The sequence below is a fragment of the Peromyscus eremicus genome, chromosome 20, assembly GCF_949786415.1.
Source record: "Peromyscus eremicus chromosome 20, PerEre_H2_v1, whole genome shotgun sequence".
In the NCBI taxonomy this organism is placed as follows: domain Eukaryota; kingdom Metazoa; phylum Chordata; class Mammalia; order Rodentia; family Cricetidae; genus Peromyscus; species Peromyscus eremicus.
Genome location: NC_081436.1, coordinates 39,567,214 through 39,589,325, shown reverse-complemented (window position 1 = coordinate 39,589,325; position 22,112 = coordinate 39,567,214).

Genomic DNA, 22,112 nt, shown 5'->3' with positions numbered 1-22,112 from the left:
GCATACGTGAGTGAACACACATACCAACTCACATAGAGCATAAAACATGGTCTATAACAGCAGTCCTCAAATGGTGTGATTTAATTACCTCTCCATTGGGACATTTGTCAATGTATAAAAACATTATTGGTATCACAAAGGAGTGGGGACATTGTTATCTCATAAAAAAACAAGGGATGCTATCAGATATTCTGCAATACATTGGATAGTCCCTCACAGTCATGATTTCTCTGATTATAATTTTAGTGACTGCTCAGCTTCAGAAACTAGGGTATACAGTTAGGGTCCAATTTCTAAATCCAAGCAGCAGTTATATGTATTTCTCCACATTTATTTTCCTAATATATTCTGAACATTTATTTAAATCCAAGCAGCAGATTTATATCCATTTTTGTCTTCCATTCCCAGTACCAAGGGTTAAATAGCTTTGGTAGCCACTTAGAGTTTTCTGGCTGATTGGGACATTTTGAACATCTTTCTTGCCACCCTTGAAGAATTCCTCACATCCCTGATGTAAAAACAGGAGACTAGCTTTCCCACCTTCCTTTGTAATGCTTGATGTTGGTGTTAGTGCCATAAAGAGGAGAGGGAGACTCACTGAGAACATACAGCTTGGGAGAGCAGCTCCTGGAAGAAAACCAGTTTGGGGTTAGAAAGGGTGATGGCAGCTGGTTTCTGTAAGCAGAAAAAAAAGTGAGATTTCTTTTTCTTTAGCATCTGCATCCAAGATATGAGCTGTGGTCATGGTCCTCAGTTATATGAAATGGGGTCATTGCTGGGAACTTTTTTGATCCAAGTATGTGATCTTCATCCACAGAGCCTCCAGGTGTGGCTCTCTAGCTCTCTTGGGAACCTGGATCACTACTTAGTGTCCTGTAATGCATACTCTCTCTCCAATTTCAGTCAGTGCCAATCCACTGAAGTGGTTCTGTTTGCACTGTCTGATAATAATGAACAGAAAATGTTCACAGCACATCTGGGATCTGAAAGAGATGGATTCACATCCTTTTAGACCTCATTCACTGGCTGTCACCCATCATCTTATTTGGGGGTGAAAATTACTCAGGCTGTTAACATAATAAAACACACTAGTGTGCATTGCATGAAAAAAAAAACACTTGAAGATTTAATAACTTCATCAACACCAAAGGGAAAAAAAAAAAACAAACTTGTTCTCTGCCACTATAAAAAGTAGCCAATGTCTCTATCCTGACAAGATTTTACCCCTGATTGTAAATATCTCGTGTCTCTGTTTTGCAAGCATAGAAAATAGAATCATAGCCCCTTGCTCCTTTCAAATCAAATTAAAGGGAGAGAAAGAAAATAAAAGAATAAACATAAAACACCACCTTCATAAAGATTTTAAAGCCAGACTGCCTTTGAGCTGTCTTGAAGGTTACGTTAAGTGCCCTGTAATACCCAGTTTGCAGAGGCTCAACCCTACCATGGGAAAGGAAGTGGAGCTATCTATGCAACATGTATACTTCATCTTGTTCTTTGCTACTTTGTGGAAGCTTCCACTCTCAGCTGTTTCTTTTCAACAATTCATTTCATTCTAGGAGAGAGAATCTTAGTGTGAGAGACTTCTCACTGCCCACGGACCTTTTTTCTGTTTGAAGGAAAGTCCCCCAAAATGGCCGCAAATCTATACAGAGTTTGTGTTTGGGTGGCACCCCAAATCACATTTCAGTACAAATAAAATATCACCATACCCCAGTCACCCAAACAGTGGAAGCCAAAGTCACAGTCATACCCAAATTAATATCAGCCATTTATCTTATGACCCATATGTGCTACACACTTCCTTTCACTATCTCTGATCTCCATGGAAATATTTTAAGTTGGATCACATTCAGAAATGAAGAACTGGGGTCTCCCAGAAAATACATGCTTTCTCAAGATCCCACAGCAGCATCTGATAGTTTTTCTGGAGTCAAAGCCGATTGTCCCTCAGCTCCATCATGTATTTTCTCTAGCACCCCCCAACCCTACCATTGAATAACTGAAGGTTCTATCCTTTCAGTCAAAGCATCTGTACATTCTCTCCTATCTATCTGTGTGTGTATGTGTGTATGTGTGTGTGTGTGTGTGTGTGTGTGTGTGTGTGTGTGTGTGCCATTTCCTACTGAAACCATGGTGTTTTGGAAATAGGGGAAGATCAGTAAGGGCTTGTCACATAAGATCCAATCCAGTTTCTTACCTTGGCCCTAATATCAAACCAGCAACCACATAAGTGTGTATTCTATGTCCATTCTCTTCAATTTCCCAGGCCTTTATTTCTTCATCTATAAAACAAATCCCTGGTCCAAACACTTCATAAGCAAGTAACTCAGAGCTTTATTTCACGTGTTTCTATTTAAAGATGCCTTACTTAATACACATCATTGGTTTGTTAAGACTGAACTAATGACCGACACAATAGGAAGCTTGTCTTATATGTGCGGATTCTACACAAGGCACAGTACAATCTTCCTGGACTTAGGGACATCACACAATACTACGCTAAAAGGTCATTAAAACAGAGAAAAATGCCACCAACCAAAGCATAACATATAGAAAAATGGCACTAAAGAAGCTGAAGATTGATCTGAATCAGAAGGTGGCATGTCGCCTCATTTAACCTCGGCCAGAAATGTCTGTGCAGCGATAGATTCAAATACCTGACATTTGCCTATGTCAAAGAACGACTGTATAAAACATGTGAGTATGGATTTGGGGTTACAAGTTTATTTAAGCAAGGGGATAGGTTCATAAAAATAGAATCCATGAGTAATAAAGACTCACAATACTCTCCTGTGTTACATTACTTCATCCTCAGAACGATCCCATAAGATATTTTCATTCACATTTTACAGAAAATCTAAAATGAGAATCTGAAGGTGGAATGAATCGCCCAAAGTCAGGATTGCTTAACAGTGAGGCCAGGATTTGAACCTGCCCAGTGCAGCCTCAGCTCCATGAGGTTGTTTTAGGTGTACCATATCGATTTCTAGAAGAAGAACAGCCTAAGTCTGACCTGCCCCAGTCCTCAGCTTTTCTGATGGTTCCTGATCCCTGCCTAACCTGATTGTTTTTTCCAACCTGCATTCCTCTAGTCCCCACAAACATCCTCCCTACAACTGAATAAATAGACTTCTGTCGCTAAATCATTACTTCAAATGTGTACATTTAGGCATCTGATCCACACTCTAAAGCTGGTTAGTAGCTTGGTGATCACCCAGCCTCTGTTTGGTACATTCAGCTCAGACCGAGAGAAGGTCCGTGATCTGCCCAGTGTTTGTTAGAACCGGACAAGACTTGAACCCCAGACCTATGGACCATGAATGATTATTCCCGTAATTGGTTTGACATCCCTCCTGCTTCTCCAAAAAGTTACCTTCAGCCTCAGAGCAAATGACTGAAACCATGATGGGGGTGGGGGAAAGAAGAAAAAGCAATGCAATGCCCCCAACCCAAGGTGCTTTCAGACTGTCTCAAATGAGTTTTAGGAAGAGACAGAGCTGTCTGTGGATCAGGCAGCCTCCTGCACTAACAGACTCTAACAAGCCAGTGAATAATAATAGCATAGAACCTTCAGCCTATGAATTTACACAGCTCCTTTCATCTCCAAGTCTCCAGTCTCCTTGCAGACATTATCTCACTCTTCCTAGAGTGCCAGTAGAGACCAGATGTAAGTACTGTACCCATCTTATTGATATAAAAATTAAATCTCAAAGGCATTAAGGAATTTCCTGAGAAAGAGATATATCAATAACTTTATTCTTCAACAACAAAGTCAAAGCTTTGAACTAACAACAAAACTAAGCCTTTTCAAGAGCTCAGGGTGGAGAGGATTCTCAGACAGCAAAGTGCTTGAATTGCAAGTCTGAACACCTGAGTTCAAGCTTTAGAAACCACTCTTAAAAATGCTGGATAGAGGAGTGCATTTATAATCCCAGCATTAGGGAGGTGGGAACAGGTAGATCTCAGAGGCTCATTGGACAGCTAGTTTAGGCAAATCGATAAGATCCAGGCCAGTAAGAGACTATCTCCAAAGATAATGTAGATGATGCCTGAGGAATAGCACCCAGGGTTATCCTCTGGCATTCATATGCACGCACACACACACACACACACACACACACACACACACACACACACGTCTTTTCAAATCCTATTTCACTTCACATAAATAATTGTCTAGAAATGAATTGAAGCATGAAAATAGAGGATTAACACTTATTGAAGATTTACCATGTGTCAAGACCTTATGCAAAACATTTCATTGATTCTTGGCATCTACCCTATAAATTAAGAATTGTAGTCTTTATTTTACAGACATGAAAATGGCTCTAAGTGGTGAGCATCAGAGGCAAGATTTGATCACTGGTCTCCATGACTCATGGCTTCATTTATAAAAATGGAAAAGAGGTTTGTTGTACTATGCATGAAATAAACATGTATCAAGAACTGACTACATGCCAGGCTCCAGAACACCAAAGATAAAAAAGATACTTCCTCCAGAAGTTATACTCATTTGAAGAAAGAAGAGCATATGAATATAAATTAAGAAAATACTAGCTTATATATTCAGTTGGCACATTCTCTGTAACAGGCACTGTAGGCTTCACTAACCTAGACTCTTCATCCTCTTGTGGCTCACTGTGCATCACAACCCAAGAAACACATTGTTTCTAGCAACCCAGGGAAGACTGAGAAGAGGAAAGACCTTGACTTCATGAATTGTGTTTTAAAATCTAGGCAAATCCAACACCCACTCTTCAATATATAATATACATTGAGGTTCATCTAACATTACTACAGATTTCTTTGTAGATCAGCAGTAAAATTGCTTTTTCTATTTTCATTGTCATTTCCTGGGGACTTCAGGTTGTTCTCAGTGTTTACTAACAACTACAAATGACTCCTAACACACTGAAACTATGCCACTAGAGTGCACAAACTCAATTTAGAAATATCTGGCCCAAAGCCAATTCCATTAAAACTACTTTGATTCAATATCTTCAGTGTCATCCAAGTACTAGTCTGAACTGTACAAGAACTGGAAAAAAAAATGGCAGATGAGATAAATTATTTACAACCAGCAAAGTTAAAGCCGTGCCTTAGAATAGTCACAGGAAAGCCAGGGCATAAAACCAGGACAACTAACTATGATCCATGAGTTCTAAGTTCTTCATAGTTGCATATAAGAAACACACACACACACACACACACACACACACACACACACACACACACAAGAATTGGTTTGATAGAGTCAAGTCTATGTAGTCTACATCTAGCAAAGCACAAAATGACAGCTAGCCTCGTAGCTCTGTGTGAGAGCAGAGACAGGAGGGGCGGACTTTTCTCTGGACATAGGTGCTGATGTTGATGCTCTGTAAGCCAGCCTGGGCCAGTGATTCCTTTCTGCCCCATTCCACACCATGGGAAGCGCCCTTTAGTGGTATCCAAAGGAATGACCTCTACTTGCTCCCTAAAGTTTCTTGGATGGTGATCTACATTCCTCTGATCCTGACTCCTCTAGGACTTAATACCTTTAGGGTTGGATGACAGTTGCCAAAGAAGTTCTTCATGACCTTGGGAAATAAAACCTTCATACTAGCACATCTTTCTTCACTGTCCCAGCCTGACAAATATAACATACAACAAATGAATCACCACATTTACCCACATCCAAGTTCTTCATGTGTTCCCTCATCCTGAACTACTCCCAAAACCTTGACCTTTCTGCCTGTCTAAGACTGTCAGATTCAAATAACATCTATCAGGAATCCAATACACACACACACACACACACACACACACGCACGCACGCACGCACGCACACACACACACACACACGCACACACACACTATATTAATTGTATTTGCTGGACAATACTAAGAAGTAGATTGTTTTTTGACATTTTGCAGATGGATTCCCTAAAGCTTAAAGAAATGAGTAACCAAACCTAGTTATTAACTGGAGGAAGATGATCTAGCTTCCCAAGCCAAATCTCCAAACACTGGTTCTAATACACTGTCTCTTAATAATGTTGAACAAATGTTTGGGTGGTTGGAGGTGGGAGAGAAATTAAGGTAAAGTGAGAAAATAGGAAAGAGGGAGTGAAATACACTACAATTTTCTCCATTCAAGGGGCCCACCCCGAAACTACTGGATAGAATCTTCACAGATTCTTCGGCAGCTCGCCCAGCTGTTTCTGCCAAGTGGAATTTATGAGCCGCTGCAGGACACCACATGTAGTTTCATCCGAGGCAAATTCCTTCTAAGCACACAGAATGGTGCAGAATGGACATGAGAGAGAATATTTGCTTCCCACACCTCCATACCCTTGTCCCTAGGAGCATCCTTTGTAGAGACAATTATCACAAGAAGTGAGCATGCACTATGCGCCACTGATGATTTCTTTTTGTTCAGCAAATAATCATTTTGTCAGCTGTCTATCAGTTGACCCTTCAGTGGGTGGGAGAGCTGTAAGAGAAATAGGTAGAGTTCTGCATTCATGTTTACAAAACAATAATAATGTGATTGATAATATGATTATAATTGTGAGGGAGAGCCAGTAGTGAGATGTGTACAAGGTACCATAGATGAAAGATGGAGATACCTTTCTTTAAAGAAAATTTTTGCTTATGTTCTACAGACAGGAGCATAGGAAACTGGATGTGATGAAAGTTCAAAAGCAGACAGAGACTACAATATTCTTTGGGTGGACTTCTTGACATACTGCTTCCCCTGACTCATGAAAACATAAGATAGAGAGAAGAGAAGTCATAGAGGCTGTGATAAGTCTAAATAGAGTTTTATTCCTTTTGATGTGTGTGCAGCATACATGTGGGAGAGGGGTGTACATACAGAGGCCATAGCAGAACATCTTCCTCCACTGCTCTCTGCCTTATAATCTTGAGATGAGGTCTCAAAGCAAACCAGAAACCCTTTGGTTAAACTAGGCTGGCTAGTTAGTGAGTTCTTTGTTTTCATGAGTCTCTATCTTCCAATGCTAGATTATGGGCATGTGTAGCCACGCTTGGCCTTTCACATGGATCTTAAAGATTCAAATTCAGGGCTTCTTGCTTGGAGAGCAAGTGCCCTTATCCACTGAGCCATCTTCCTAGCCCTACTTATTTTTAATATATGAAATTTGGAGGGATTTGGTGATTTCTTCCCCCCAGCTTTCTCCATCAACACCATGGCAATCTCAATTCAGTCCTGGTTGGACTGGTTGAGTCGTCCTCAGATATCATAAAATTTTCCCACTGCAAAAGCCTGGAATGGACGTCAATAAACCAAACCCACTCCTTATTCCTGGAGGTCAAGTGAGTCCCTGCAGAGGGAAAATGCTGGGGTTGGCACCTCACTGAATGAACCATCAAGCCCTCCAACCTCACAATTATGGTCTTGGCAATTGTGAAGTAGAAAATGCCTCCTTCTCACCCCCTTTCTCCCTGTTCTACTACTCAGTAGCTCACTGTCCTTCTAGTCTTCTTTACTCTGGCTCATACAGAGCCCTGCATCATCTATGTCAAGCCCCCTTGTTTCCCCTGGGAAGCTCTCTTTCCATCATTGATCTTCTAAGGTAGATATCTCACTCTCACTTTATCACAGTCCCTCTGATGGGGCTAGCTCTCAGACCTCCAGTTCATATGCCCCAAACTCCTCACTATAAAATTGGTTTTGGCTGTACACTTTCCCATTCCCATTTACTTTCTTTGCCTGCAACACCATGACAGCCTGAATCCCCAACAACACATGATCCATGCTCTACCCATGAAGTCTCATGCTTGTTTTAATTGACTCCTGCATCTGTTTTCCAGGTTATTTTCTATGTCCATGAACACTAAGAGGTCCTCATGGAACTCTAAAGATCATGATTTAAGGATGATGTGCCATCCATTCACCTAGGACCCAATGAGATGATTAACAGACTAACAGGCATCCAAAGATATACATTTAATGAAGGACTGAGTGAACATATTAAAAAAAAACACAAGAGAATGAACAGATACTGGAAGAGACAGTAACTATGAAGTCTTAGGGTGCCCAAGAGAAATTCCACCTTCCTTCTTCTGTACATCACAATGTATCAGGTCCTCCCAATACACACTCACACTGTTTTCCTATTCTCTCTTATGGTACTGAGTATCAGTCTCCTTTTTCAGACACATAGTCTGTGTCCTATTTCTCAATGCACAGGACCTAATAGCTATGCAGTACATCAACCAACAACTCAATTTGAGTGACAAATCTGATGATCTACTTTTCTTACATCTTCTTATCTCTTTCTATAGCTTTGTCTGATTCCTGTACTTGAGTTCTACGTTTTGTACTTTCATATCATCACTCCTGCGACTCCAAAGTCACACACAAATAGACACACACACACACACACACACACACAGAGAGAGAGAGAGAGAGAGAGAGAGAGAGAGAGAGAGAGAGAGAGAGAGAGAGAGAGAACAGCACACTTGGACAAAGATAATAAAAATCATTGTTTGGGGTGCAGAATAAATGGCATGTGCTTTATCTAGTTGAAATATATCTATTTAATCTGTGCACAATTTAGAAAGGCACGAAACTGAGGAACAACCCGATTAAACACCCTCACTGAAGTTGGGCAAACTGGTGAATGACAAAGCCAGTGCTTGAACTTGGCTGTTGCTCATGCATCTGTCCATTCATTTATTCATTGAACAAACATTTACAGAGGACCTATGAAGGATTGCTCCCAGACTATAGCACTTTGGGGTAGAGTCATTCATTTGGCAGACATAATCAATTCTGTCACTTAGACAAAGTGAAGGCAGGCAAAGGCTGGAACCAGAGGGATTACAGAATAATTGACTCCTAATCAAGAGAAGGGGAGGGGCAGGGAGGTAGCTTTGAGTTTCTGGTGAGATCTCTGAGAGAAAGCCTACTCTTCCCATGGAGCTTCCCTCCTCCAGGGCTCCAGGTTGAATGAATTCCCTGAAGTGAGGGATGAGTGTTGAGACTTGTTTTATTGGTATTTACAAAAGTAGGATTTAAAGGATCAGCGATTTGCAGATTCCATTTGGGTGTGTCATACCCACCTTTCATTCATCACACTCAAGTGGGGGGCTGAGGGCATACATCAGTGAGTAAAGATTTTGAGCAGGGATTTTGAGAGCCCAGCCCTCTTGCAAGGGGTGGCTGCTGAGACTCTAGTTAATTGTTCTTCCACTGCTAAGGTGACAGCAGTCCCTTAGACAGGGATTTATCTGCCTCTCCCACCAGATAGGTGTTTATCTGTATCTATTAACCCCTATGGGCTGTGCTCAATGGGGCTGCTGCTTAATAAAGGCCATGTGCATTTCAATTACCTCCGAACCTATAAGCCCTCTTCAGTGAACTCTGCACAGACAGAGGCTGCCTTATTTATTTCTGCCTCATTCAGCCTCAATCTTGGCAACGAGATGGATGCTAAGTAAGATTCTGAGTGAGTTAGCTAGACAGCTAGACCGTTGCTGTGATAAAACACCATGACCAAAGGCAACTTAAGGAGGCATTTATTTCAACTTGCACATCTAGAGGTCTAGATGTCCACAACAGTGAGGAAGGCTCAGCAGCAGGCTGCAGGAGCAGTGAACTGGCAGGTCACATGTCAACTGCACTCAGGAAGCAGAGAGCATGAATCAGAAGCAAGTCACTACTCTAAACTCCCTAAGTCTGCCCCTCCACTCCCTCCCTTGATGCCGATGCCCAGTGACATGCTTCTTCCACAGGCCTCCACATCCTAAAAGTTCCTCAGTCTGTCCCAAGCAGTGCTACCCACTGGGGACTGAGTGTTCAAATACATGAACCTCTGAGAGATGTTTTTCATTCAAACTACTACAGTGCAAAAAAACAAGGCAAAAAGGGATGAAGAAACAGATCAAAAAATGTCTACTTTGGTTTTGGACATCTCTTGGACAGCCCTGGCTAACAAGTCAAAAGAGGGTTCTCATGTCTGATCCTAGGGGTTTTGTTAGGTGTTCTTTGGCTCTTAGAAAGAATGCTGTCTGTCCAGATGAGAAAAGCTCATTGAAACTATATTATGTATATTTATACAAATAGTTCCACATATGATGTGCTTTGTCCACTCTACCTTTTGTAAATAGTTAATAGTATGATTCCTGTGGCTTCCCAGGCATCTTTTTTATTATTTTACCCACCGTCCTCCTTCTGTGTTTACATCCTTCCCTCTTTACTAAAGGGCCCCCTCACTTTTCTCATTTCCCCCAGCAGATCACTTATATTACTGGAAGAGATGGAGATATCTGAGCTTGAGGCCTGAGAGACAGCTCAGTGGTTGAGAGACCTGCTCTCCCAGAGGGCCCTAGGGAGGTTCCCAGCACCATATTAGACATCTCACCATCACCTATAACTCCAGCTCCAGGCTATCTGACAAAATAAAATCAGAGACAGAGGTAGAGGCAGAGACACACATCCTGGTTCAAATTCTAATCCAGATAGTCTATTATATTCACTGCTGGCACATCTTACTCACTGAGACTCTCCGAGCATCAATTTTCTGTTCTTGGGGAATGGAAATAATATTGTCTATTTGTCCATATTGTGGTAAGAATTTAATTATTAACTAAGAATTAAATGTATTTGCAAATTGCATAGCTTAAAATTATTTCAATGGTACAATAAGAAGGAAATGTTCTTTAAAAGAGCTCATGACAGCCATGAAACTCTTGGCTTTTACCAAGCTGTGACTGGCTTAGTGTGAGCCACGTTCATGTTGCAATACTTCAGTTAATCAGTAAGTTTATTACTTAGAAGGCTTGATGTGTATTTACTTGTATGTATGTATATGTGCATATGTCACATGGGAGAGTACTTGCAGAGGTCAGGAGAGGGCATTGGAGTTACAGGTCCTCTGGAACTGGAGCTATAGACAGTTGTGAGCCACTGATGTGGGTCCTGGGAACCAAACTTTGGTCCTCTGGAAGAACAGTGAGTGTTATTAGACTCTGGGCCACCTTTCCAGCTCCAGGTTTGATATTTAAATAAGAGGTGCTGGAATATAGATCTGAAGAGAGACACCTAAGCTGCCATTGTCAACAGCGACAGTGATGGTGTTAACTCTGACCAGTCCTGTCATTCCACCAGGATTTGGGAACACCTCATGTGTCTGGTGTGTTCTAAGATAAACTTGTGCAAAATAAGCAGGTGATGTTAGAACTGTCCCTGAAGATGCTATCTCTCAGTTTACTTTGCTTCCCCGAGCCTCAGTTTATCCATCTGCCAAGTAATCTGTTTGATACAGACATGCCCAGGATAGTTTCCGCTATGACCTTTTGCATTTAATAACCCTCTAGTACCAAAGTTTAAGTGGTAACTCTGACTCCCCCATTCTGGGCAATTCTTTTCAAGAAAAAACAAATCCCTCTGCTGGTCAAGCTAGACAAATAATAATACCTGAAGATAATCCCTAAATTTTATTTGTGCCTCAGGAATCCCAAATTGACGTCATCCCCCAACAATGACACTTAGCCTATTCACCAATGATTTTGTACCACATTCACCTGTTTTGTCCTCAGTACAGTCCTCCAAGGGGGTATTACCAGATTCGCTTTACCAGAGAGATCTTTTAATCATAAAGGGATTAAACTATTTGCAACACTGAAAGGAATTAGCTTGGCAAAGGCATAAAAGTCAGATTTTCTGTTTCCACCATTTCCCCTCTGCTTGCAAGTGTGTTCATGATAGTGATTGGGAAAGGCGGGTTCAGGGAAGTGGAATTCAACCCAAGAAGCCGGTAGGTCATTCCGAAACCCCACAGCTCCTCCTTAAGCACTGAGAACCTCAGAATGGGTTAAGTCCTCCCTGGCTCGGTCCCAACAGACATTAAATTCACCTGTGCTCGCTCTGGAATAAATCAGTGTCCCTTTCTGCTCCGCTGTTGTCTGGAAATAATGCAAATGCAATGGGCTGCACTGCCTTTGTACTTCCCTGGAAGGATGCACATAATAAATTGTCCCTTAATACTGTTAAAGAGACATTTTCCTCTTACTCAGGAGCTTTTGAGGTTGGATGTGGCTACTCACCCAGGGAGGAGGACATGTGTCTTGTCACTGGGCCCACTTATTCATGCGGCCTCTCTTTGCTCCCTGGCTCCTCACATTACTAAGTTCAAGGATGTGTTCTCCAGCCTCCTTGTTGAGGCACAGAGCTCGCTGGTAATCTAGATGGGTTTCCTTGTTTGTGCTTTGAATTTGCTTCACGTGTTTATATGTTTATTTATTCGGGTGTGTGGAAGCTGAGGGAAATTGGTGCTCTCGGTCCATGCCATTCATCATTTGGAAGAATGCCAAGATGTTTCCACAGAGGACAGAAGGCATTGGTCTCCCCTGCAGGAAGCCACTGCTGCTCCTTAATTGTTTGCTGGAGGAAGAATCAAGGGTAAAATTTAAAGTAAATGGCTGGCCATCTTGCGCTAATTCATCAAAGCATGTTTCGCGTCAGTAGTCAGAGCATGCATCAGCCCCTGGCGCCACCACCTTCCACGAGAGTGGAAACATTAGCAGATCTCTAAGCAGACGAAATCCTTAGGAGGCATTCAGCAATGCTTGAAAAGCAAAGGAAGAAGAGGCGGTGATTTCTATGCATACTCGTGCTCCATTTGCCACATGGGAAACACCAGTTGTCTGTGACCTAGTTATCAGAGAGAGGAAGCAGGAAAGAAAACCCACAAAGCTGTTTGCTGTGTGGGAATCCCATTCTCCAAGGCACCCTGTGTGTCGAGGAGAAAATAATTAGCATCACCTAGTTTGACTCTAGTCCTTTTTTGCATAGATTTTTTTTTGGTAGTAATAAAAATGAATCCATATAAGGTGGCTCAAAATGAAGGACAGTGTGGGGGTTAGGAATTGACCATAGTGAAACCCGGGTTATGAAAATCTGGAAGTGGGACCTGGGATGATTTTAGAAAAATCTGTCAGCACAACCTCCGGTATACGCACACTCAATCTCCCTCTCCTCTTTCCTCATTACATGATTGCTTCTCAAAAGATTTGTGTTCTCATATCATCAGTGTGAAGGTCTTTATTTTTGTTTTCAGTGTGTAGGCATTCATCTATTCTGTAAATATTTATTGAATCCTACTCTGTAGCTGGCACTGTTCAAGATGCCAATGATATGGCAGTGAACAGAGCAGACAACACTCGTGCCCTTGTGGAATGTACTTCTTGTTGGGCAGCTAGACAGTAAACAAGATGAATAAGTAAAAGGTGCTGTTGGAGGGCAGTGCGGGGGTTGGAAGAAAAAAGTCAAGGGAGGTGAATTGAAATGTTGGGAAGGTAGTCGAGGTCTTGAGTAAGATGACTGTGTAAGATTCTACTGAGAAGGGCATTTTTTAGTAAAGAACTGAGCCATGTCAGGGGAACAGCCCTGCTATGACTAGGGCAATACACAATATTGTGGGCGCAAGGACTAGCTGCTCTGCAGAGAGCCTGGTGTAGTTCAAGAGCAGCAAGGTGGTCAGTGAGGTGCAACACAGATGAGTGAAGGGGCCAGTTAAAGCCAGAGATCTGGAGAGACATATCCCACAGAGCCTTGTAAGTTATATTGAGGAGTTGTTTTTAGTGACTAGATGTGATGACAAAGCCCACCTCAAGCTGATTAACTGCATCAACTTCCAAGACCAGAAGTCCTTCCTTGATGCAAAGTCAAAATCTCCTAGTCATACAAAGAAGGAATCTAAACCGCAGTGGCCGTGCCCAGTCTGTTTCCAGAACCATCGCAAATTCCCAGACTCACCCAAATGCCAGTCTAGCTAATTAATTAGTTTCTTCAAACTTGAACAGTGGAGCATGTGGGAAGACAGGTGATGTCGCCAATGCCTTCCTATATTTGGGTCTTACATACATCAGTTCTAAGTGAATGAGTTAACAGACATGATCAGATATTTACAATCAGTGAAAATGGTTGCTCTCTGGAGCAACCCCGTTATCTGTAAGACCTCATGAATTAGAATGCATTTTCTCTCCTAATCCCTTATCCAGAGAGTCCCTTGATATGACAGGACCCAGTAGAGTTAACATGAGTGGCTGTGAGAGGTTGCCAGTCACGTTACTAATAGTAGATGCCATATGAAGTTGAACATATTTTTGAATAAATTAGACTGAATTAAATATAAACCCAAAATATCATTATTCTCAATCCCTAGAATTCCAACATGCATTAAAAAAAAAAACAGGCTTTATTCTGTAGCCTTGGTTGACCCAGAACTCATTATGCAGACTAGACTAGCCTTGAACTTGTAGCAATCTTCATGCCTTGGCATTCCAGGGTTGAGGTATATGCTACCACAGCTGACCCAGTACGTCTGTGTGTGTGTGTGTGTGTGTGTGTGTGTGTGTGTGTGTGTGTGTGTGTGTGTGTGTGGCTTTTCGAGACAGGCTTCCTCTGTGTAATTTTGGTGCCTGTCCTGGATCTCACTCTATAGAGCGGGATGGCCTCAAACTCACAGAGATCCACCTGGCTCTGCCTCCTAAATGCTGGGATTAAAGGCGTGTGCCACCACAGCCTGGCTCAGTATGCCTTTTTAATGGGAAAAGAAGGGTGACAATGTGTCTAGAACATCAGAGCCACATAAAATCTAGACATGTGTCCACTTAAATTTTTCTTTTGTGACTCTTGGTGGCAAACAGGATGGAAACCACTTCCACAGGTAACAAGACTAGAGGAGAAGAATGCTTTTTCCAGAAAATAACTATCATTTCTTCTCCATATGCCTCCTGCAAGGATAGAAGAAATGGTCCAGAATCTTTTTCCTCAGTACAAAGAGCAGTGAACTCATAGCAAGTGCCAGACAAAGGTCTTTCTCTGAGGATAATTTCAGAATGAATTATTGTGCTATTCTCATAATTAAATGCAAGGAAGTTGCCATCTGTAGATCAGACGTGGCTCTTCACACGAGAGAGGAAATTACTAAATATATATTTACATAGTTCTCATGAATATGCATTTTGTAAATGCACAAATATGTACAATTACTTGATAGACTGTTTTGGTTCCTATCTTCCGAATATTTAATACAACTGTAAATGTTTAATTCATATTTACAGGGGATGATTGAACAGTTTTAGAATTATTCCCCAGTCTTGCTAGAAACAAGATTGGGTGTTTCCAGTGTATCTGTGCATCAAGAATCGGCTAGTGAAATCCACACTAACTGATTTAACAATGATTTTCTTACAAAGCTTATTGAATAAAGCAACTGGCAAAAGCCAGCTTATGTTCTGCAGCAGACACCCTGAATTCCAGTCCAATGGTGCTCTACAGAACCCCAATCTAGACTCCCCATTATCTTACTGTACCTCTTTCTGCTACACCCCTCTTCACTGAACCTCAGTTCACGAACAACTCACACTCCACCTTCAGTCTCTACTCCCTACTCCCAGAACACTCTTTAGATCGACAGCAATATTTTGTTACGACATCTCTTGTCTATAAGGTCTGTCTTAACTTCCCACTACAAGTTTCTGTGGCCCCATTGCTGGGCTCCTGGCACTTGTTATACTCCCTGGCCTCTTCGTGTTTTTCTATAGCGCTTACCTCTCACATACAACATCACTAATTCCTGTTTACGATTTGTTCTCCGTCTGCATGCTTAATTACTCAGAGGAACACTCCAAATCCTAGGACAGAGCTGGCACTTAACAGATAGCAACCAGAAAGGAAAGAAAGGAATTCAAGTTCAAACTCAGCACAGAGCAGTTAAAAAAAAAAGAGAGAGCAGAAGGCTGCAAACCGAGGTGACACTTAACTGGCCAGCTCTCTAGTGCTGCAGCCATTTTGTCTAGGGACTAGCTCTTTGGAGCAGCTCTGATGTGGAAGTCTTTGATACTATGTACTATGTTGCATACATGTAAACTGTTAGTGTTAGAGTTTCCTCCTGAGAGCAATCTGAAAATTAAACAAGTGAACTAAATCAAACATATCCATGCGTTAAGAGTGGAGAGGAAGTCAGAACAAATCAATGGTTTTGTATTCATCTTGGCTTGTTTGTGGTGATACTTACCTAGAAATTGTTCACACCAGCCAAAAGCCAAGAGGGGCTACAAAATATGTCCTATCATTTTAGTACCAAGATAAAGGACTTAAAAATGGATGATCAAAACAGTCATATTTCCATAAAAATAGAGAAAGCTCAATCTTGGGGTAAAGTATTTCATGGATACCAAACATCAAATTACAATAATAATAATAATAATAATAATCATGCAATTTAGAAAAAGTATAGATGAAGGCTCCAGAGGCTAAAATGTGTATTTTGAGCAGCTTGGGGTAGATGAAATCCAATTTGTGACTGAGAGTTAATCTAGTGAAATTAACCTATTTACTGACCTCCAAATCAAAAATCAATGCAATACAGGTAGAAAACAAGAGCAGTGGGACCAGAAGACAATGTGAAAAATCCAAAAGACAAAGGAGAGAAAGAGAGTGAGGAGAGGAGGATGAGGAAGAAGAAGAAGAAGAGAAGAAGGAAGAGGAGCAGGAGGAGGAGGAGAAAAGTGAGAGAATGAGGGACATATTCTAATTCTCCTATCCACAGATGTCACCAATATTCTGGTGAATAAAATTGTTGGTAATTACCAGAACCACATTCTTGTTATAAGTGAATAGTATTTATAGCTTGCCATACATATGTGGATGCTTAAGGGAATGCTTAGTGAACTGTAAATAGCGTGGGTTCAGTTCTGCTCAACTAATCCTATAGACCGTAATTACATAGTCGCAAGTCTATGCAAACCCTTCAATTATCAAGAAGACTCTCTGAACCATGGGGTGCCAACTGACAGTAGTTATCAAAATCCTGTTGCCCACACGGGTGTAGAGAAAGAAGAAGAGAACTTCTAAATCCTCAGTATCATGATAAACTGGTTAAAGGAAAACATACAACTAGGAAGTTATTAGAAAGGATGTCTCTGTGGCTATGAAATGTCCGTAACGTTTATCTGTTCTTCTCCATGCACCTAGGAATATAATTTCTGGGGAGTGTCATCACAGATCTAACACAGAGACCCTGGAAACAATTTTGTTTGCTCAAAGATATTTGTGAGCAGATTGTTTTTAAATGGTACAAATTGAAAAACAATATAAATATTCAACTATTTTGGATATGGAGAGATCTTTTCACTTTATTAAATTGGGTGTATAGAGACATGATACAGAGTTTCAAAACATTTTAAATAGTTGTATAACCACCTCCATCAAGATAAACACTTACATCACCTCAAAATTTTCTTGAAGTAGTAAATGCACCTTTCCATTTCCAGAAATATACTGTTCCTTCCCTACGTTTTGCCTTTAAAGTACAGTCAGATAACACATAACTTTATGTATGTGTCTTCTTTACTCAGCATGGTGCTTATGAGAGCCATCAGAGATGCTACTGAATTTTTTATTCAATCATTATCCAAATATAACATTTTTCTGCTTGTCATATTGTTATAGTTGGCTTTCTGTTGCTGTGATAAGCATTATGACTCAAAACAACTTGGAGGAGAAGGGTGTATTTCAGCTTACGGGTGACAATCCATCTTCTCCGTCTTCATCTCCATCGTAGAGGGAAGCTAAGGTAGGAACCCAAGACAGGGACCAGGAGGCAGGAACTCAGAGACCACCACCACAGAGAACATCGCTTATCAGCTCACTTCTGGGTTAATAATCAAATATCTTATACAAACCAGGCCCACTTGCCCAAGGCTGGCACTGCCAACAGTGAGCTGTACACTTAAGTATCAATTAACAATCAGGAAAGTGTTCCCACAGGTATGTCCACAGACCAGTCTGATGGAGGAAATTCCTAAACTGAGGTTCCCTCTTCCCAGGTGTCTCTATATTGTGTCAAGTTGACAAAAAAAAAAAAAAAGCATAGGCTTATATGCATGGTATAGAACAATGGGTTTTTGTGATATTTTCAAACACGTCTGTTCTTTGTTCAGATCTACCCTCCATTATTTTCTTTGGACATTTCTCCATCTTATTGGTCTCCTTTATACTTTCAAGGGGTGTGTGTGTGTGTGTTTGTGTGCGTGTGTGTGTGTGTGTGTGTGTGTGTGTGTGTTTCTAGATATCACACATATAGCAATACACGTAATATTTGCCTGAGTCTTGCTTATTTTGTTTAATGTGATGATATACAATTCCATCCACTTTCCTGCAAATGTCATGATTTAATTCATCCTTATGGCTTAATAATGCTTTCTTGTGAACATGTACATATTTTTTTCTTTTCAAATGACTAGAAATTGATTAAGCCAAATAAATGACAGATACATTTTTATCTCTGCAGAAACAATAGTGGTATTGTAGCAATACTCAAGTTCATTTCTGCTTCTTTTATTTTAAATCACCAATTATTTGAACATAAAAATGTAGTAACAGTAATGCAACAAACACCAGCATTTCCTTCCTAAGATATAAAGTATTTTTCAAAGTTTTTTCAACTTCCGTGTGCCCCCATGCTAGTTTCTTGTGCCCATTCTTGTTCCTCTGGCAGCAACCACTTTGTAGAATGTGGTTTTACCTTGGCAGTGCATTTTTCCTTTATTTTGTTTTTATTAGCACATAATAATTATACTTAATAATGGCTTGCATTGTGACACTTTTGTGTTCACCCTGTTACCCTCTCTGCCCCTTTCCCTTTCCTGCTGAATGGTTTCCTTTCCCCATATACGCTTCCTTCTACTTCCCTGCCTTTATTTTTAAATGACCCAATATGTTTCATTAGAGTCGCCTATAGGAGCATGGATGAGAGTTTGCTTACAGAATTATTGACAACCTACCAGTGGCTACACCACTGTAGAAAATGTCTTTCCCTCCATCATCACCTATAAACTGTATTGAAGTTTCATTTCACGAAGAGGTAGGGGCTCCTAAACACCTCTCCATTCCACAACAGGATGCTGGTGATCCCAAAAATCTGTGCAGATTCTGTGCAGTTAATCACAGCTGTGCTGAGTTTAGGAGTACAATAGCCAGCCATGTCATGCCCAATAGCCACAGTTCCACCCCACTCCCCTTCCCTATTCCAGCTTCCTCTGGTTCTTAGGTCTTCTCTCCCCTGACTCCTTTTGTAATAGTCCCTGAACCTTGGAGAAGGTGAAGTTCATATTCCACTTAGTACTAAGCATCCAATATTCACTTTTTCCTTATCCTTTCTCCGGTTGAGTCTCTGCAGTGGCTGTTGTCTCATGCAAAAGGAAACTTGTCCAGCTAAAGTTGACAGCAGCACTGTTTTATAGACCTAAAGACAATGACTTATAAGACAACTTGATAGGCACATCATGTTCATTTAACAAAAGAACAGTAAAATCCCCCACTAAAGCTATGATCTTAATCAGCCACATCCAGGTATGAATTCCCTCATCTGGAACAGGTCTCAGGTAAAATCCAATCAAAAAGTGTTCAGTTGCCCCCATAACAGACTTGTTACTATTGCACAAATAGATGCCTCTTACCTGACCAGTCAGTATTGTCACACATAGGGTCCACATCTAAGTAACACTGTTGACAACTCCCACCCATCAGCTTGCATCATACCATCTAGGAACAACAAAGCTAGGCAACAGGGAGGAAAATTACAGACATACCACATTTTCTTTATCCTTCTATCGATAGATATTGAGGCTAATTTAATAATTTGTAGCTTGTGAATAGTATCCCAATAAATACTGATGTAAAGGCATTTCTTTTCTATGTGAATTCAGATTCATTTTCCTATTCTGCATTTTTAAAATTTTAAGATATTTATAGCTATAAATCTTGCAAGGATTAATTATTTGAGTAGTATATTTGAAGAATGTTTCCTATATCATTCATTTAGTTTCACCAAATGGTATTTTAACCAGACAAATGCCAAAATTACTACTGACAGAGGTACGATGTAAGTGTGATCCTGTGCTGTTTTGCCACATATGTGAATTCATATAGGAACATGTGCAAGCCACCACAAATAGCCTCCTGCTGATTTCCTTCCTCAGGGTCACTCCATCCCCTTACTTTCTTTTACAAATAACAACACTTTAAATATTTTCTGCTTTGACACACTCTAATAAGCAAAGTGGATGTGTGGTGATTTGAGTGAGAATGTCCTCCATAGGCCCATATATTTGAACACTTCATTCCCAGTTGGTGGCACTATTTGGGGAGGTTCAGGATGTAGAGTCATTCTGGAGGAAATACGTCACTGGAGGTAAGCCTCTGCCTCCAGCTTGTGGTTGAGATGCAATCTCTCAGTGTCCTGTTTCTATCACCAGTATGAGCTTCTTGCTGCCATGTCTCCCCACCATGGTGAATTCTTATCCCTCTGGGACCATAAGATGAGATAAACACGCTGCTTTGGGTCACAATGTTTCATCACAGCAACAGAAAAGTAGTTAATACATACAGTGTGGTAATTTTTGTTAAAACCATCAAGTACAATACAGAAATTTCAAAAAGAGAAGCAAAGTGTACAGACTTACACATTTTTATTTTTTCTACTATCTACCCTTCTTCCTTTGTGCCTAATAATCCTTTTTAGTCATTTACTTCCTGTTTAAAAAACTATATTTTGGGAACTTCTTTTCTTGATAGATTCATTGAGTTTCTCTTCCTCTGAAAGTATCTTTATTTCATCTTCATTCAAGAAGGGTATTTTCTATGGATACAGAACTCTCAAACAATGTTTTCAGTCTTCTTTAAATTGGTAAAAATTACTATTACTCACAGCCTATGTAGTTTCTGATGAGAAATATGTTATTATTTGTGTCATTTTCCTGTCTTACTGACTTAGTTTTCAGAGGTTTGATTATTGTATATTTAAGCCATATGATGGGTCTTGTGATAATCTGCTATAGATTTCTCAGAACTCATCGTAATTAAGGTTTCTGAGTATATAGAATCTGTGAGTTCCTGTCTTTGGTAAAATTTGCAAAACTTAGTGGTTATTTCTTCAAACAACTTTTAGTGCCACCTGCATTTTCTCTTTTTCTGGAACTTCCATGCTATCAGTGTTGGATCTTTGCATGACTCTTACAGGTAGGTCACTGGGACTCTGGATTTTTAATGACCATACCCAACATTAGGCTTCATTATGCATTTTTGAGAAAAATTCAGTTTTGTTGATGTACTTTCCCTACTCTTTCCCCCATCCTCTTGATCCTCTTACTGTTCCTCCCACCCCCATAACCTCTTCATGTGTACTACTGCTCTCCCACCCTTCCTGGATAGCTCCTTCCCTCCTTTCAGGGCATCCATTTCTAGTTTCTTAGCCCATCACCACACTCTCATTCTGAGGTCTATGTTCTCTACTAATACTTTCCTTCATGTGATCTTTTTCCTTATTCTTTTCAAACTGAGACATTTCCATTGATGAACCTTAAGTTTCAGTGGATTTTACTCTGCTGTTGAGAGTATCCAAGGAGTTATTTATTTTAATGTATTGGTTTAATTTCTAATTAGCTTTTTTGTAGATTTTTTTCCAAAGTGTTTTCACTTTATTGTTTCCTTTTTGTAATTGTATTAATTGGTCACAGAAGTATTTTTTAAATGAGAACTTTAACATTATTGCCAGACAATACTTAACATCCCTGTCATAGATGTGTCTGTGTCTGTTGACTGAACTTTTCTATTCAACATTTTCCTGGTTCTTCCTAGAATGAGTGACTTCTTCACTTCTTTGAGCATCTGGGAGTGTGACACTAAATTTTCCATGTTAGCATCTTTCGTTTCTTATCAAACCAACATGAACAGAAGAACACCACCACATAACAGCTTGGCAGAGGTGGAAGTCCAGACATCTCTTCTAGTTCCTATCTATACACAGAAATAGAGAGCCACATTACTCCTGGATGGGCGGGTGTTCCACATCCACCCAGATCCTCCACTGATACCATCTTGGCTGGCAGTGGATGGTGAGATGGGAGGCAATGGGAAATGTGAACAGGTTGATTTAATTGCTGCAAAAGAAGATGAAAATCCCACTGTGCTACTTTCTCTAATATAATCTAAGCAAGGGAGTTGTGGCTTTTCCTATACATTAGCAAGAGTGGGCATCCAGGTTCCCCATGGCCCGAACTGATAAGATGCGGTGGGGCTATGATTTTGTCTG